The 18773-nt window shown below is 43.7% G+C and overlaps 1 pseudogene; it reads right to left on the bottom strand.

Moving 5' to 3' along the window:
• Positions 1 to 9793: 9793 nt before the first annotated feature.
• LOC131277378 (cyclin-dependent kinase 2-associated protein 1 pseudogene) lies at positions 9794 to 10154 on the bottom strand (annotated as a pseudogene).
• Positions 10155 to 18773: the final 8619 nt, after the last annotated feature.

Raw genomic sequence — 18773 nt, 5'->3', positions numbered from 1 at the left:
TTACTGGTTGCATTCCTTGCGCGTGGGGCTCCCTTATGCAGGGGACACCCCTGCATGGTAGGGCACTCCTTGCGTGCATCAGCACTGTGCATCGGCCAACTGCACACGGGTCAAGGAGGCCCGGGGTTTGAACCGCAGACCTCCCATGTGGTAGATGGATGCCCTCACCACTGGGCCAAGTCTGCCACCTGAAGAATCTTTCTAAAACTTCTTTAAGATGGGTTTTTCCCAAGTGTGTCTTCTCATGGTAGTGTTGAACTAGAGTTGTGGCTAATATTTGTGGCACAACTATTGTGTGATCGGGCAATGTCCACCATCCATTTTCTCCTTACATCCCACCCTCAGAGAGTATCCACTCTCTCTTGGCTTGAGTGTATTGCAGCTCTTGTTGATTCAGAGGCTGTGGGACAAGAGCAGGCAGTGTATACTGGAGTTTCTGATAATTAAAAAGGTTGAGGAATGAGAGCAGTGGCCAGGTTTTTAGATAGGGATCCTTCCCATGCCACTCTTTTTGCTTCAGCATCTGCCCTCTGATTTCCCTGGGTGACAGGGCTGTGGCTTGTCTGGTGTCCCTTGCAGTGCATTACAGCCACTTTGGTAGGTTTCCAAACTGCTTCTAGTAGTTCCAGAATCTGTGTGCCATATTTAATGCTCTTTCCTCCTGAGTTAATGAGTTCTTTTTGTTTGTATAAGGCTCAGTGCATATGCTGGGTAAAGAAGGCATATTTGGAGCCTGTGTAGATATTAACCTTTGCTCCAGCTGCAAGTTGTAAGGCTTGGGTGAGGGCAATGAGTTTGACTTTCTGTGCTGATTTGCTATCCAGGAGGCCCAGAGCCACAGCATATCCCACTCGCTGATTGCTGTCCTGCATAAAGCTACTCCCATCCATGAAGAACTCCATGTCAGAATTTGCCAGTGGCTGGTCTTGGAGGTCTGGCCTGCTGGAATATACTTCTTGTGATGTTTTCAGGCAGTTATGGGCTAGAATCCCCAGCTCCACGGGTAGTAGAGTGGCAGGATTTAGGGTTTTTACAAGTTCCAGTTGAAGGGAAACCACATAATGGGGTTTGATATTTAACCAGGCAGCTGTTAGTTAGCCGGTGTGTTCCTTTAGCTTTGAAGACTATGATTACTGCATGCAGAACCAATTTTATAGCTTCTAGTGTAAAAATGACTGCAGCTGCTACAGCTTGCAGACATGAGAGCCTGTCTTTGGGCTAGTGTCCAGTTGCTTGAATAGATAGGCTATGGGTCTTTGCCAGGAACCGAGGTATTGAGTGAGTGCCCCTACTGTGATCCTTTGGCAGTTGTGAACATAGAGGTAGAATGGTTTACTGAGATCTGGAAGCCTGAGGCTCAGTGCTTCCATTAGAGCTTGTTTGAGAGCAATGAAAGCATTTTTCTGTGGGCTTTCCCAGAGCAGGGAATCATAATCTTTCCCCTTTGTGACTTCATATAAAGGGCACATGAGGATCCCAAAATTGGGGCTCCAATTGTGGCAGAATCCTGCTGCACTGAGGAACTGGCAGCTTCTGGTGGCTGTTGGGCTCAGGGAGACTACAGATTGCCTTCTTTCTTCAAGTCCCAATTCACGGTGCCCCTGCATTATTTTTATAATCTAGATATTTGACCTGAGGCAGGCATATTTCAGCTTTTTTCTTAGACACTCGAGAGCCTTTTTGCTGTAGATGCTTTAAAAGAGCATGGGTTCCACCAGCGCAGTCTTGGTTGGTGGGACTTCTGAGAATGAGGTCATCTACATAATGGAGGAGAAAACAGTTCTCGCTTTCTGGTTTAAAGGATTTGAGATCACTAGCCAGACCTTGTCCAAAAATAGTGGGGGCATTTTTAAACCCCTGAGGCAGTTGCGTCCATGTTAGCTTCTGCTTTTCATCTGGGTTCAGATTGTCCCACCTAAAAGTGGAAATTGGCTGGCTGCAGGGCACTACCCAAATGCAGAAGAAGGCATCCTTAAGATCCAGGCATGAAAAGTAGATTGCCAATGAGGGTATTAAGCTGAGAAAAGTATATGGATTAGAAACTGCAGAATGAAGGGTTATTACTGCCGAATTAACTGCTAGTAAGTCCTGGACTGGGTGGTAATCCCCATCAGCTTTTTTAACTGGAAAGAGTGCGGTGTTCCATGGAGACTGGCATGGCTCAATATGCTTTCATTCAGTAATCTCTGAATAAGTAGCTGGACATTTGCTTGTGCTTCACGTGGTACTGGATATTGCTTTATGCTTATTGGACTGTCTGTGGCCTTTATTTCAATAATAATTGGAGGAATGTCATGTGCCATCCCCATTGGGTTACCCTCTGCCCATACTTCAGGTGCATCTTCAAAAGGGAGCAGCATGGGCATGGACTGGCCAGTTTCACTGAGGCAAAACAGTCTCCATTCCTCCTGCATAGGAAGTGTTAGCACTATTCTCAGAGGGTCCTGTGGCCCCAGTGTCAGTGTGGATTGCCCCATGACATCAAAGGTAATTTGAGCTGCAGTTTAGACAGCAGGTCGCAACCCAGGAGGGGGACTGGGCACTCTGAAGATAAAGGAATTTGTGAGTGACCTCTTTTCTCCCAATGTTGCAGGTCCTGGCTTGCAGGAAGGGCCATTGGATACTTTTGCCAGTTGCACCTATGACAGTGGCCTGTCTTTTTGAGAGAGGCCCAATTGGCTTGGTCATACAGAATGTTGTGCCCCAGCATCAACCATCATATGTATGGTGTGGCCCCCAATTTGGACTCTGACCATAGGCTCTGCAGGGCTGGGAGAATAGGAGCCCAGTCTGTCCTAATAATCTCCATCAGAGTCCTCTATTCCTGCCAGCCCAATTATCTGATTTGCAGGGTTTTTTTCCTGAACTTTTTTGGACCCAGGTTTTGGTTTGTGATGCCCCACTAGCTTTCCTGGTTAATGTTCTAACTGCAGTGGCAGGGTTGAGTGGCCAGCTGGGACACTCTTGCTTCCAATGCCCATCTTCTTTGCAGTACACACACTAATTTTGCCCTAGCATAGGCCCTTCCCTCTCCTTGGGGCAGGGGATTCCCAATTTACTCTCCTTGACACAGGAATGGATTTTTCCATGATTGCCACTGTCAGAAGATCTGACTTCTTCTTCATCTTCTGACTTTCTTCCCTCCTTGTTTCTACATCATGGTTGGCATAGACTTTAGTAGCTACTTCCATGAGCTGAGAGATATTCATTCCAGCAAACCCATCCAACTTCTGCAGTTTTCTTTGGGTGTCAGCTTGTGATTAGGAAACAAATGCTGTGTTGACCATTTGTTTGGCTCTCAGGAGCATCTGTGTTTGAAGGGTGTGCATACACAAAACATGCTGCACAGCCTCTCATAGAATTGAGCTGGACTCTCATCCAGAGCCTGTAGAATTTGAGTAGTTTTTGCCATATTTACTGTCTTGTGGCTCCCCACCATGAATCATTCACCTAAGGCCCTATGGAAAGTTTCTAGTCAGTTGAGCCTGGTTGTGCTCTTTGGATCCCACAGGGGGTCCTCCTCTGGGGACTGCAAGTGGGCATATTGGTCACTGTCCAAACTTTCCTCAGGTGGGTGCTAAGCCAGGTTAGAGCTCCCTGCATGACACGCATTCTTTCTTCAAAGTTTAATAAAGTCATTATAAATTGTTTACAATCAACCCAGGTGGGTTTGTGGGTCTGTATGATGGACTGGAAAATGTCCGTCGTGGCTTGAGGCTTCTCTGAGAATGGTGAGGTGTGGCTTTTCCAGTTAAAAAGGTCTGTTGTGGTAAAGGGCTGATAGATGAATGTCCAGTTCCCCCCCGAACCTAGCCATGTGCATCGTGAAAAATTGGGGTCCAGCCTTCATGGAAAGGTAGCTGGTAGGCAGGCTTTCTCTCTGCTTCCTCTGACCCTAGGGGTTCCTGTGGTTTAAGTTGCTACCTCTCAGCATCTCCACCCTGACTGATTGGCAGCACTGCAGCAGCATTGCCAGGGGCAATGGGCTGTAAAAGCTGCAGATCTGTATTTTCCATTGCAGAAGGTATCAAAGACCACTGAGGAGATGGTAAAAGCTGCTACAGGTATGGCATAGGGCTCTCTGGTTCGATAAAGGCAACTGCAGGGATGGTATAGGTGCCCTCTCAGATGGTGATAAAATCAGTGGTGGGGGTGGTATGGGTGTCTCTTCCCTGTGTGGATGATGATAATGGGGCACTGCTTAGAGAGACTAGCTCATTTTCATTCCTTAGTATTTCTGGGGCAGGAGTCATTGCATAAGGTGGCAGAAATTCATGTTTGTATGGCCCTTCTAAAATGGGCAGATTGGCACTGGACTCAGGTACACTTTCTCTGGGCCCTTTGCATGATGATTGTTTGGTATGGTCCCTGGGACAGCACTCCTTGGTTTCTGTATTAGGCAAATTCTAGCTTCCATATTCATGCACTACCCTAACCAAGGTGGATTTTGGCTTACAGCATTTTCCCAAGGATCAATGTAGGGGAATTGGGTGTCCTGGGTTTCCAGTTACTGCATCATGGACTTTATGGATGATCCAGGGATCTAAAATGCCATACTGGGGCCAGCCCATGCCAAAAGTTGGCCATTCTAATTCATAAAGCATCCTAAGCTTTCCTGGTTGGAACCTTATGCTGTATACATCTTCATGGAATGCATGGGGGAAGTTTTTCAGCATACAACTGAAGAGGGTCCTACTTTGTGTGTTTCCCATGTTTCCACCCTGTGCTGATGGTACACAACAGTCACTCAAGCCATACACTTAGTCCATCTCTGGTCGCAACCCTCACAGAAAATTTCGGCACCTCTTTTTTTTTTTTAAAGATTTATTTTTATTTATTTAATTCCCCTCCCCTCCCCTGGTTGTCTGTTCTCTGTGTCTTTTTGCTGCGTCTTGTTTTTTTTTCTTTTTGTCCACTTCTGTTGTCGTCAGTGGCACGGGAAGTGTGGGCGGTGCCATTCCTTGGCAGGCTGCTCCCTCCTTCACGCTGGGCGGCTCTCCTTATGGGTGCACTCCTTGCACGTGGGGCTCCCCTACGCGGGGGACACCCCTGCGTGGCACGGCACTCCTTGCGCGCATCAGCACTGCGCATGGGCCAGCTCCACACGGGTCAAGGAGGCCCGGGGCTTGAACCACGGACCTCCCATGTGGTAGACGGACGCCCTAACCACTGGGCCAAAGTCCGTTTCCCTCAGCACCTCTTAACCTTAGCAGGTCTGTATAAGCCCCTGACTTGGAAGAGGGTCCCTTTGCAGGGACCCCCCAGACTGCCCTTGATCATATGAGGTCACCACAGAACCACAGATCAGGACTCTGCACTTGCCACACAGAAGTGACTTTCTTCATCTCACCCAGTTGTCACAATCATGCACACAACCACCCCCCTTTCCTTTTCTTGGACCTGGAGAGGAGGTACCTTCCTCCTGTATTCTCAGGTGTACAGGTGTACTCCCTTTTAGAGAGCTGATCAGTCTCCCTCCTTATTTTAGAATTAGGCTTTTCCTGCACTATGCCCCTGGGGGTCTTACCCATCTGATATGTAGTGCTCCTTGCTTCATTCTCATTGTCTCTCAAATGCACTGGTGCTCTGGTTCTTCCAGGAGGGCTCTGGTGAAGACCACAACCTCTTTCTGGACTAAAAGGGGAGTCCAGGGGCACCCAGGGCTGGGTTTCACCTGGGCCCTCTCAGCCTCCTCAGAGACATCTGAAAGGGGCAAACAATTGTTGCCACCTCTGACCTTCTCAGCACAATCCTGGACAAGCCCCCAGAATTGTAGTAGCAGAGAAGTCAGGTTTATGTGGTGTTGAAGGCCAGGACATGAGAACTCTGAGAAGGAATTTGACTTATTATTTTTTTAAAGATTTATTTATTTATTTATTTATTTATTTATTTCTCTCCCCTCCCCCCACCCCAGTTGTCTGTTCTCTGTCTATTTGTTGCATCTTCTTTGTCCACTTCTGTTGTTGTCAGTGGCATGGGAATCTGTGTTTCTTTTTATTGCATCATCTTATGTGTCAGATCTCTGTGTGTGCGGCACCATTCCTGGGCAGGCTGCACTTCCTTTTGTGCTGGGCGGCTCTTCTTACAGGGTGTGCTCCTTTGTGTGGGGCTCCCCTATGTGGGGGACACCCCTGCATCGCACGGCACTCCTTGTGCACATCAGCACTGCACATGGGCCAGCTCCACATGGTCAAGGAGGCCCTGGGTTTGAACTGCAGACCTCCTATGTGGTAGGTGGACACTCTAACCACTGGGCCAAGTCCACCACCTGGAAGTTGATTTATTTTGACCAGCAAGAATTGGTGGACTCCTGTCATAATAAAAACTGAGCCCCAAATAGAATTTTTTGGGTCCCTTTTGTACAGAGGAAATAAGAGTGGGAAGAAAAATTGTGCTTGTATGTATGCAAAAATATTTTTGTTAGTTTCTTCAAGTGTTTTGTCTGAGTATTGGATTGGTTATTTCCCCCAGGTAAGCTTGAATTAATGCATATCCCCCACGTTCCAAGTCAGCGTTTAGCACTACCCCCCCCCACATTCCAGCTTATATCCTCCCTGAATATCCAAAGCCTACAGAGTTTATACTTCTCAATTGGCTTTCTAGGCATATTTGGAAATAAGTTTGGATTTGTGCCCAGGCTATATTACATCTGCTGCTTTCAGCCCTCCATTTATAAAGGACTCCAGCAAGAGGACCGATACCCACCCTAGACTCACTGAAGCAATCCAATCAAAGACCCCAAATTGAATCCAATTCAAGTTCTCAAGCCCACAGGAATGAATTAGCTCCAAGAATATGTGATCTTTCCTGGGCTCCACATAAAGTTTCAAAGTGCCCCAATATGAAGGTCAGTTTCTTTCTCTTGCCTAGTATTTTTTGTTATTGGCTTTATATTAAAACTCTTCTCTGACACTTAGAATTGGCTGTATTTAATTGATCAAATTTTCCCAGTTCTTCATCTCATTCTAGCCCTGGATATTTGGTATAATTTTTAAGATTGTACTATGTGTGTAATTGTTTTACCCTAAGAAAAAAGATCCTTTCCTAGTTCCTTTTCTGGGAATATTGATCTGTTCTGTTTTTGTTTGTTTGTTTGTTTTTGTTGTTTATTTTTGTTTCTATACTTTTTTACACACTCCTTTCATTGCCTCTAGCTGTTTTACATGATATGCAAAATCTTGGAGGATGGTCACCTCAGAAAGGACTTTCTGAAGACAGTACTTCTAGTCAAATGAGGACCAGAGACTCACAAAAAGGGCTCAGACCAGCCCCCAACAAGCCCTGGAGAGAGGTACAGGTAAGACACCAGAAGCCTTTTTCACAACTCGGTGAAGCTTGAATTCCTGGCCTGCCAAAAATATGGCACCCTTTAGAAAACTCTTCCCTGCAGCCCTAAGGAGGCATTGTGTCTTTAAGCTTTAACTGCCTTCCTCCATGTCAGCAGTGGGGTTGAGTCAATGGCAGTGGCTCTCCTTTTCTGGATTAGCTAAAACAGCAGTTCAGAACTGGAACTCAGTAATCAAAACTTGCTGATCAAAAGATATGCTACCCCACCATTCTTGGGGTAGACTTCCATGTTCCTCTCTACCCACAACAGCCAGCCAGGGACTAGATCCTAAGATAGCCCATATCATGAATGGGGGATGGGTGCCAGCTGTAAGTATAGAGTGAGCTACTCAGTATTTTTTAAACTTGATAATTATTGTAATTAGACTGTGTAGTGTTCTTTTTTAACAAATCAATTTTATTTATACATATTAATAAAGCTTACAATTCACACAAAGTAGAAAAACAGTGGAATTTGGTATGATCACATAGTTGTGCATGCTTCACTTCAATCATTATTGGAGTATTTCTATTATTTCAGTAATAATAAAAAACAAACAGGAAAATTCCTCACCTCTCAACCTCTCTATGATTCCCCTGCTGTACATAGTTGCTATTTCTGGCTACTCTTGCAAAATTATTTATTAGTTCATTAAGCTGTTTTTTTGAGATGTATTCACATACACTATGATCTATCCAAACTGTATAATCAATGGCTTTTATTACAATCATAATGTTGTACACACAGTTTTTAGCACAATTTCTCAGCCTTTTCCATACACCATTCTCTGGATGCTGTATAACGCTCCTCTGGCCTCCTGAGCTCCAGAACAGCTGTTACAGACAGTTTCTGACTCTTCACTAGCTCTTTTGGAAGAGAAGTGAGTCCTGAATCTCCCTGCTCTGCCATCTTCCTGGAAATTCCCTTGCTAGTGTAAATATCTTTGGTATACATGGAACAAGATAACCTAGTACACATCTTCCTGACCAAACATGGAGAAAAGTTTTATATATTTTCCCACATGGAAAATAAGCAATCCAATATGATCTAAAGTTAGGTTAAGATTAGATCCAGAAAACCATCTTGAGTGTCTCTCTATTTGTATTTTTTTACCCTTTAAGGAGGTCATATAAGCATCAGCACATTGCCATTTTACAAGAGTCCATTAGTCTGAGAAAGAAGAAAGCATTCCTATTTAAATGATGTAACAAATCATGTATATTACTCCCAATTAAGTATGTTGAGTTTCCATTTTAAATACCTGAATATTGACTAAATCATGTTATATAAGTTTATTGTATTGGGGAAAGAGATAATGCAGGCATTACACAAGCAAGTGGGATACTTGTCATTGAATGAATATCTAATTTAGTGATTTTCTTTGTTACATCAGTAAAAGTATCATTATTGGAGTCACTTTTAAGCTCTCAGTCTTTGACTATGGGAGTCCTATCTCTATTGTCTGAATCTAACCTGATTGATTGGTTATATACAACCAATATATACAACCAGTCTTGTATATATCCAATTTTGGCCCTGTCTTATTACAGTTTTCTTGCATAAAGAAGAGTTTATAGTCACCAAATTATAAGTTGTGAAAATGTAGTTAAAGCTTCAAATAAAGTGTCCCAATGCCAAATACATTTAACTTACTGATCTGTAACAAGGGCTGACTAATTTTTAACAGGATACCAAATCTTTTTATTAAACATTTACCTCTTTTTTTGGCCAGTGATCACTTTTGCCTGAATGGAACACTATTTTAGGTCCATCTTTTTTTTAATGAAAATAAGCTTTATTACATCAAGTAATAAATACATACAAAGATGCAAACAGTTTCAGTCATTTTTTCCCAGACATTTTGATCAACTTACAGGAAACACAAAACTGAAAGCTACACAGTCTCAGTATGAAAATTTTTGGGGATCCTTGTTCGGTATGATAGATTGCTCTTCTGTATTTATAACTTGTGCACTTTTTATTTGACTTCAAAGCACTAATAGTCATGCAAATGCTTAAGCAAAAAGTTATATTAAGCAGAATCTACACTGTATTGCCAAACTGGGACTGGCTACTAAGAAAAGCGTGCTGTCAGTATTTGCTAAAAACAGAATCCTTAGAGTTGTATTAGCTTATGAAAATAACAACTTAGGTAACATAAATATATTCAAGAGAAGATTAAAGTGAGATACTGGTATCTTGGAGGCAAACTATAGTTTGATGTAAGATAGGTAACTTTTCCATGTATTATTTTTTTAATCAATGCTTAAAAAAATATCCGGGTACTTCCTAACTACTTAAAACACAAATCCTAATCAACTGCAAAATCTTTTCTCAATCTTAGTTGGTAGGTTCAGAGCCTAATGAACCATGAAAACAAACTGTTAACATTTTGAAAACAAAAGAGTTACATCTGAACAGGTAGATGAACTGTAACTTCTCATCTTGTAAAGATGGAAAGCCTTCAAAGCTAACGAGGTGGCTAGGATCTGGCATTCTGTTCTGTTTTGGCCAAGCACTCCCGAACCAGTCCTCTAGCATGAATGATGCCTCGTTTCAATCTCTTCATGGCGCTCTTGCTCCCTGCGTAGGTGGGTCTGATCTCTTTCCCCAGCTCTTTGATGATGGCCAGCAGCTCAGCATATTTGCTTTGGGGCACCTGGCTCTTCCCAGTTCCCTGGGTGTAGCCAAGGGATGGCCGCCATAGTCACTCAGCAGCTGGTGGTACTGCGAGGATGTCGCCATACTGGTAGAAGGAGAGTGGACACTCCAGCCGCTTGAGGGAGGCGGCGGGCATGTGCGCATTCAAGTTCAGTTTGTAAGGCATGCCCGCGGGCGGCGGGGCGCAGGGCGTGCGGGGCCGGCCCGCGGTGGTGGCTGTGGCAGCAGTGAGGAGGTGAGGGGGCGCTGCGCCCGTGGCCCCTGCACCCGTCCGTGCGCCCCCGGGCTCCCGCGCACTTTTTGTTGGCGGCGGCTCGGGCCGCACCGGCAAATATCTAGGTCTGTCTTTATCATCTAGATATTGGCAAACCCAGCAATCAGTTAAATTTATAATGCTAGAAACCCTATAAATAACTGGAGTTGAGCTAGATCTAACCTTAGAGAAGTAGCAGTGATTAATAGTGATATAGCTTGTGCATAAATTCAAAATTGTTTCCCAGTGTACCTGGTCCCCAAAATAGCCAAATAAGTAATATAGGCCCTACAGTCTTTGAATGATCAGATACGATATGAGACTAAATGTGTATTTAGGGCTGCCTCCAGATGAGATATGGAAGATACGCTAATCCAAGCTGCCTTGGATGTGGAGAATATGTAACTCGCCTGGAGGAAATAACCTATCTGATACTAAGATCAAACACTGAAGAACCTAACCTGAGGTCTGTTTGCCATCACTGTTAGTCTCCCTAATCCTATATCCTCTGTATAAAAGGGTCTGAAAAAAGCTATTTGGGCCTCAGTTTTTATTAGGACAAGAGTCCACCGAGCCCAGCCGGTTGAAATAAACCAACTTCCTTCTCGGTACTCTCGTGTCCTGGCCTTCGATACCTCGCACACCTGATTTCTCTACAACAATAGCATTGCTTTTTATATTTTTAAAATCACTTAATAAGTTGTTTCTTTGTAAATCACTCAATAATATTTTACACCATGCTTTAAAATTTAGGTAATCAAGACCACATTAATAATCCATAGGCATTTAGAATGAGATTCCATTTGCTCAGTTTTGCATTGTAAGCAGCATAATCACTGCAAAGATATACTCTGAATGTATATTAAATTATCTCATTTATACTAACTCTTCTAAGAAAGGATGTATTCTGTTTAGCTCTAGCTGGAGGTATCAAATTAAAAATTAATTAAGCTTTACTGTATATGAAAATAGCTTTGGCTTAATTACCAATACCTTCAGCCATTTGTTTTATATTTACATACGTATACATGGGTAAGTCATATGTGGATGTGTTTATTGTTTTTATGAAGTCTATCTATAACAATCTACTGCTAATAACAGACACACTATTGACCCCACCCGCGGATCAGTAGAACCAAGACCTGAGGGAGGGATTGGGAATGAAAAGGGACAAGAGACACAAAGAATGGAGACAAGACAGGATTCTGATCAAGTCTCATTTATTGAGGGTCAATCAGGGGTATTTATAGCCAGGGATGAATGAGGTGGTACATACTGACGACAACACATGTGTCAGTAAATGATTGATTAACTAGATTTTGATTCTCATGCCACACGCATGTGCAGATGGTTATTTGGCAACGTCAGCGGAAAGACTTTCGTGCTCTTTAGGGAGTGCCCAATTGGAGCCCGGGGGAGTGGTGTAAGAACAGAAACTTAATTGCTTCAGGGAGGGTGGGGAAATGGAAACTTAACCGGGTTAGGATCTAAAAATAGCGCTTAGCAACAAGATGGCCAATACAACACCTGTGCCAGAGGCAGCTTCCCACACACTATGTTGCTGTTTAAAATTGGCCCTCAGTTCTGTTCTAAACTCATAGCTCAGTTTATTTTATTGCCCTCAACCTGTCATAACCAGAAGCAAAACACTGGAACTTTAAATTAAAACTCAACTCCACTTATCTAAAGTTTGTTTATTCATACTATTTTGCTGAAGGACTCATACATATATATAAATCAATAAGTTAATCTGTGCAGTTTGACAGCAATATTAGAATCCCATGACCCTGTAATTCTTGAAGGAAGTGATGTATATTTTCTGGATAATTTAGAGAAATGTTGACCTTTCCAGCTATTTTTTAAAAACTGAACAGTTCTTCCTTTTAACTAATTTATGAATTAATCTTTCTGAATTCACTTGTTTCTGAAACTGGTCTTAAGCAAAGTTCTGATGTCTAGGCAATTAATAGAGACTGTGTAATCCTGTCTAAGAAGACACTTCAAAGTGAATTAAACTGTTTTTCACTTGAGAGAAACAAACAATTCCCACCAAACCCTGAAAATGTATGTCACATTGGACCTCCCAGGACAACTCCGCATTTTACTGCAGAGCTTTAAAAAAGTTGTATTGGCTCTTCTGAAAGACTCTCAATGGACAACATCATCACCACCTATACCTGGAGAACAAGTGGTACATTTTTTACTTCAGTGGCAGAGAATATAACTACCAATTTCTATTTATCTGTAAAGAATATCTTTTAAAGATTTTTTTCTCTGCCCTTCCTGCCCCCCGCCCCCAGTCATTTGTTCTCTGTGTCCATTTGCTGTGTTCTTGTTTTTGTCGGCTTCTGTTGTCAGTGGCTTGGGAATCTGTGTCTCTTTTTGTTGCATCATCTTGCTGCATCAGCTCTCCATGTGTGTGGTGCCATCCCTGGGCAGGCTGCACGTTCTTTCATGCTGGGCAGCTCTCCTTACGGGGCACACTCCTTGCACATGGGGCTCCCCTACACAGGGGACACTCCTGTGTGGCACGGCACTCCTTGTGCACATAAGCACTGCATGTGGGCCAGCTCCACACAGGTCAAGGAAGTCCAGGGTTTGAACTGTGGACCTCCCATGTGGTAGACAGACACCCTATCTATCCACTGGGCCAAGTCTGCTTCCCTGTAAAGAATATTTTAAGAGACTCTGAAAGAGCAGAGTAAGGATGAGAAGATTTAAGAGTATCTAAAATTTAAATAATAAATCTCTCTCACAAAATTTATCTCCTTAAAAGAAATGTACTAAATAATGTATATGTGAATACCCTACTTATATTTTGAAAAATCAGATATTTTTATTTAAGTGAAGGTAGAAATTAATTAAAATATGAAGGATAAAGTTAAAAAACCAGCTATATAACCAATTCAAATTACATTAAAACCCAAACATGAACTATAAACAGAAGTGAAATTTTCTTAAAATTAAGTGAATATTCACTAAACCCATCCCCTCCCCTAGTAGGTAAATTATATTAAGGAGAAGAATTCTACATGGACTGAGATACTTTTACACTTCAATATGTATAAAAACATAAAAATAAATTTAATGTTGCTAAAATAACTATCTGAGTTTTTAGGGTTACATAGTTAGAAATATATAATTCTACTCTTACAAACAAGTCAACTAGGAAAAATAAGTTAGCATAATCATTTGAACTAGCTGCCTACATATTGGGCAGGCCTTATTTTGCTTTTTGTGGTTTTTTTTTTAGCTTTTTTGAACATGTAAAACAAGCCATAAGATGTCCTTTTTTGTCTTGAATGATACAGTCAATTTTAGATCACAAAGTTCAATGGCACAAAGATGGAAACTAGATTCCATGCATTTTTCTTTATCTTGTGTTTCATTCCTCTCAAACTCTCGGACAGCTTTAATTTTTTTTTAATTTTTAAAGAAGCTTTAGATTATGTAAATGTTTAATAAAAAATATAGGGGATTCCCATATTCCCCAACCCCTCACCCTAACCCTCCCACACTTTCCCACATTGACATCTTTCATTAGTGTGGTAAATTTGCTACAATTGATAAACACATATTGAAGCATTGTTATTAACAATGTACTATAGTTTCTATTATAGCTTACACTCTGCCTTACCCAATGTTATAGGTTATGACCAAATGTAATGGCCTATACCTGTCATTGCAATGTCATGCAGGACAATTCCAATGCCCCAAATGTCCCCATATTATATCTATTCTTCCCTCTCCCTCACTTCAGAACCTCTGGTGGCCACTACCTTTTCATCAATGATAAAAGTTCTTCCATTGCTAGAATAATATTAAGTCTATAATAGAATAATACTAAGTCTACTTTAGTCCATTGTTCACTCCCCAGTCTTGAGAATTTCAGGATGGTGATCCCACTGCTTCTACTTGAGAGGGGGCTTAAATCCCAATGGGCAGATAGCTGACATCTTCTTACTGGTATAAATGTTGCTCCTAGAAGCTGATGGCTGAGAATAGCCCTCATTTTCTTGGGATTGGGAGACTTGTGTGATTTTATTCTTTTCCTCTATGTCATTTTTCTGAAATCAGGAACATTAAAGTCCTCTTCTATATGTGTTGAGTTTTCTAGTATGGCTTTCCCAGGTATTTTCCCTTTATCATTTCCTTTATCTTCAGGAAGCCAATTCTCACATCTGTTGTAATGCATTTCCACAAGGGGAGGATACATTTCATTGCATGAAGTACATTTCCCACAGAGAGCTAAGGAAATTTCAGGATCTTCTTCAGATGAGTCTGTATCACTCTCCCCTGCTTGATATACAGTAACTTGATAAACCTGATCATCTTCATATGAGAGTTCTTGTCCTTCTTCACTAATCTTCTGAATCAAGAGATTCAACTTCAAATTATACACTGAATTGATCTGAAACTGAATCCTGATTCAACCAATCACCAGAATGTTCACTTAAACCAGTATCAACATCCAGATTTGATAGTCTCCATTGATTCACTCCTACAGAATCTTTTACACCATATCTTCCTTATTATAGAGCAAGACTTTCATCAGAGGAAAGGTAAATGCTAGCAGATTTGTGGTGCTTTCTCTGTTGTCCACCAGCTAAGTCTTCTGAATTTTCTGTCTCACTAATTACTCTCCTTTTAGATGAAGGTTTAAAAATCAAATTTGAGGATGAAGGTTTCTCCTCCTACACCTCTTGCACAGGGTCCCTTTGATGGCTGCCATCTTTTTTTAAAAATATTTATTTTATTTATTTCTCTCCCCTTCCCCCTCCCCTGCCCCAGTTGTCTGTTCTCTGTGTCCATTTGCTGTGTGTTCTTTGTCTGCATCTGTTGTTTTCAGCGGCATGGGAATCTGTGTCTCTTTTTTGTTGCATCGTCTTGTTGTGTCAGCTCTCCGTGCATGTGGCACCATTACTGGGCAGGCTGAACTTTCACACTGGTCGGTCTTCTTATGGGGTGCTCTCCTTGTGATGGGGCTCCCCTATGCAGGGGGCACCCCTGCGTGGGGCAGCACTCCTTGTGTGCATCAGTGCTGCACATGGGCCAGCTCCACATGGGTCAAGGAGGCCCGGGGTTTGAACCACAGACCTCCCATGTGGTAGACGGACACCCTATCCACTGGAGCAAGTCTGCTTCCTGATGGTTGCCATCTTGAAGGTGACACCTGTTTTCACTTAGAGATGCACCTGAATCTGATGGTTCCTGCTGGTTGACTACTACCAAGTTTCTGTAGACATTTTCCTGTGTTCTTTCACAGAGGAGCTTGGCACTACAAACAACTTCCCTAGAAGATAATTTAAACAATATATAATATATTGTTGTTTCTCATCACTTGGTCATAATATAGTGGCCAAGATAAAATATAATGTCTTTCATTGTGTGTGTTTTTGTGCACCAACAGACTTTAGCAACTTCAGTAATGATTGTTTTGTTCTAACCAGGGTCTCTGGTTCTGAAACAGGATCTGTGAGGTGCTCATAGCATATCAGTAGATAGATAATTGTTGATATTGCACATTTGCCATGCAGGGTTTTTCATGCCTAAGTGGGATCTTTTGAGGCTCCCCAGTTCTGTTCATGGGGCACATGGAAGCCTGCGTGTCAATTTCACACCACTATTGTATTCCAACACATTAGGTTGGGAGTAGGTGATCCCTTGAGGCAAAAGCATCAGAACCTGAGTCAGAGGCTTTGACCAGAAAAAGGCTCAGCTTCTTGCTCCATCCCCCTTCCAGTCACACAGGGCAACACAAGCCCCAAACAAAAGGAACAAATGTTGCTAATAGCCATGCTCCCCCCTCTTCCCATCTGTCCTCTTGATAGTGGGAGGCCACTGGGGCTGGGAAGCTAAGTATGGAGGCCCCCCAACCTCCTGAGAGCCCATATGGATCAGAGCATTCTGCTTTGATGCCTTGAAAGACATGCTTGTCTCTGCTAACTAAAAGGGAAGAAGATTAGAGCTCTTCTGTTTTACTTAAGCCCTTAGATGCTCTTATCTTTTTAAACAAAAGAAGCAGCATTTGGAAATGTACACACACATCTTGTCTATTCTCCTGTATGTAGCCAGAAATGAAGCAGTTGCTTACAGATAATGAAATGCTTCTCAGTTTTACTACTGTGTGGTTAGACTGGTAAGAGGATGTGTCTGTCCCCTTGAAGCTGGCACATGGTCTGTATGAATGCCCAGAGCCTGGAGAAGCCCTGGGCTCCCACCCAGCTCTTCAGGATGACAGTGGCCCTCCATCCTGCCATCCTCCCCAGCCCAAGGCTGTGCTACTTATATGTCACCAGGTCCTTGTCTGGTCAGCACCAATGTGAAACACCCTTCTCCATTCTAAAAGATTCTAAAAAGGAATCTTGTGGCTCTTTTAATACTATTACTATGTAGCAAAAGTTTTCTCTTCCTTTCTAGCATGGTATTTTTTGTTTGGGTTTTGTTTTTGTGCTGAAATGACAGTTCTCTTTCTTGCTCAGTCAGTCTCACATCTGTTCTGTATAATATACCATGGCCAGACTCGGTACAGGCTCAGCACACCAGTGTCTTCCCAGCTCATGTCCATGATAAAACAGCCCACTTCCCTCATTGGCTGACCAACCTTGTGGGTTTAAATTATGTGACACGGACAATTTTTCCAAATTGAGTACATTCAGTTGTTCATATGACCCTTATGGTATTCACGATATATGTAGGTTCACAACAGAAGATGATACATTATCAATATGATACCTAAATCATAGACTGCATATGTCATCATTTATAACAATGTAACTTCATCAAGAACTTCCCTCTGAAAGTTCTTTTTTTCAGATTTGTGCTAACATGGGGGTCAGGGACTGATTCCACAGGCATCATGTAGACCTCAGACAAGGTTGTTTTCAAGTACCATTTTTTAAAAGAAAATATTTATTTTGCCCCATAATGATAGCAATGTATGTAATCTCAGCCCAAGTTTAAATATTTTTAAGGTACTATGAACTTAGGGCTGTTGCTGCCTCCCTTCACCCCTCCTCCTTGCCTTTGTTATCTCCCTTTTCCAGCCGTTGCTATCCTTCCCGCCAGTCCCGTCCGCTTAGCCAACTCATAATCTGCCCCCTTTATTAATCACCGCCTACCTCATAGCTGCCTGCACAGTTCCGCCTATCCACTACCGCCCCGTAGTTTACCCGCCCCAATCCCTACCCCTCCCTTGACCCGACCTTATATAATCCAGTGTATTTCCGCAATAAATTGGACTAGCTCATTCTCATAGGCTGTCTCCGTGGTTTTTACCGCGCGTCCCCCACGCCTGGAGAACCTAGGCCTACATGCTGGCCTAGGGGCTCACCGCCGAGCCGTGGAAGCCCGCCCGGTCCTCGTGGGTTGCTAACTTAGAATAGCAGCCCACAGCAGGGGTTGCTAACTTAGAATAGCTACTCTCAGCAGGGGGCTCGCCCGGGACCCTTTCCTTCCACCGCCCTCCGGCCCCTCTCTGCTGCTGCTGCTGCTGTCTACTGGTGACCATTTCAGCTCTCCAGGTAGGGACCCCATCGCCGTCTTTTCTTCTCCCACTATGGGCACCTCTCTCTCCTCACACCATACCCCTCAGGTTCGGCTTTTAGCCGCCCTGCTTGATACCAATGGAGTCCGCGTTTCCCTAAAACAGCTCCAAAAATATTGGGACCTGCTACTCCCTTTTAATCCGTGGCTCACCACCTGCCAGCTCTGGAGCCCAGACACATACTCTCGACTCATAGATCGAGTCACCTCCGCCATAGAGCATGAAAAGCGGTCTTTTCTGCACGGCCTGCTGCCTGCGCTAGTAGCCATACGCGCCTGTCTCCTCGGTGCACCGTCAGAAGCCATCCGAGACAAATCGGTCAAGCAACCCAATGACTATGAGCCCGATGATCCTGGCGACCCAAATTCTCTGTCTGACCAGCTCGCCACCGCTCTCGAGCGCGAACCTCCCCGCCCGCACTCCCCACGGCCCGCAGAAACCGCTTCAGTAGCTCCTCAAAATAGCGTACTTTCTCCTTCTTCTTCCACCTCTGCCCAAAATGGCGCACTTCCGGCTTCTTCTTCACCTATGTCCGAGCCCGCCGGCGGGAACAAAGGCGCTTCCTCTCACCTTTACCCGCCCCTCCCTGTCTCGTCATCTTCCGGCCCTGCCCCCGGAAATGACGTGACTTCGCCGCCATCTTGGCCGGCCCCTGGAAATGACGTGACTTCACCGCCATCTTGGCCGGCCCCCGGAAATGACGTGACTTCGCCACCATCTTGGCCGGCCCCCGGAAATGACGTGACTTCGCCGCCATCTTGGCCGGCTCCCGGAAATGACGTGACTTCGCCGCCATCTTGGCCGGCGCCCAAAAATGACGTAACTACACCGCCATCTTGGCAGGCGCCTAGAAGTGACGTCGCCGCTCCGCCATCTTGTCCAGCGCCCAAAAATATCCCGCCGCCAGTTTGTTGCCGCCTTGACGCTGCTAAGCCATCATTCTCTCATCTGTTTCCCGCTACCGTTCATCCCTCGCCACCACCGTA

The sequence above is a fragment of the Dasypus novemcinctus genome, assembly GCF_030445035.2.
Source record: "Dasypus novemcinctus isolate mDasNov1 chromosome 11 unlocalized genomic scaffold, mDasNov1.1.hap2 SUPER_11_unloc_2, whole genome shotgun sequence".
Lineage (NCBI taxonomy): Eukaryota > Metazoa > Chordata > Mammalia > Cingulata > Dasypodidae > Dasypus > Dasypus novemcinctus.
The sequence above is the reverse complement of the archived record's forward strand: the minus strand, read 5'-3'. Positions and strand labels throughout refer to the sequence as shown.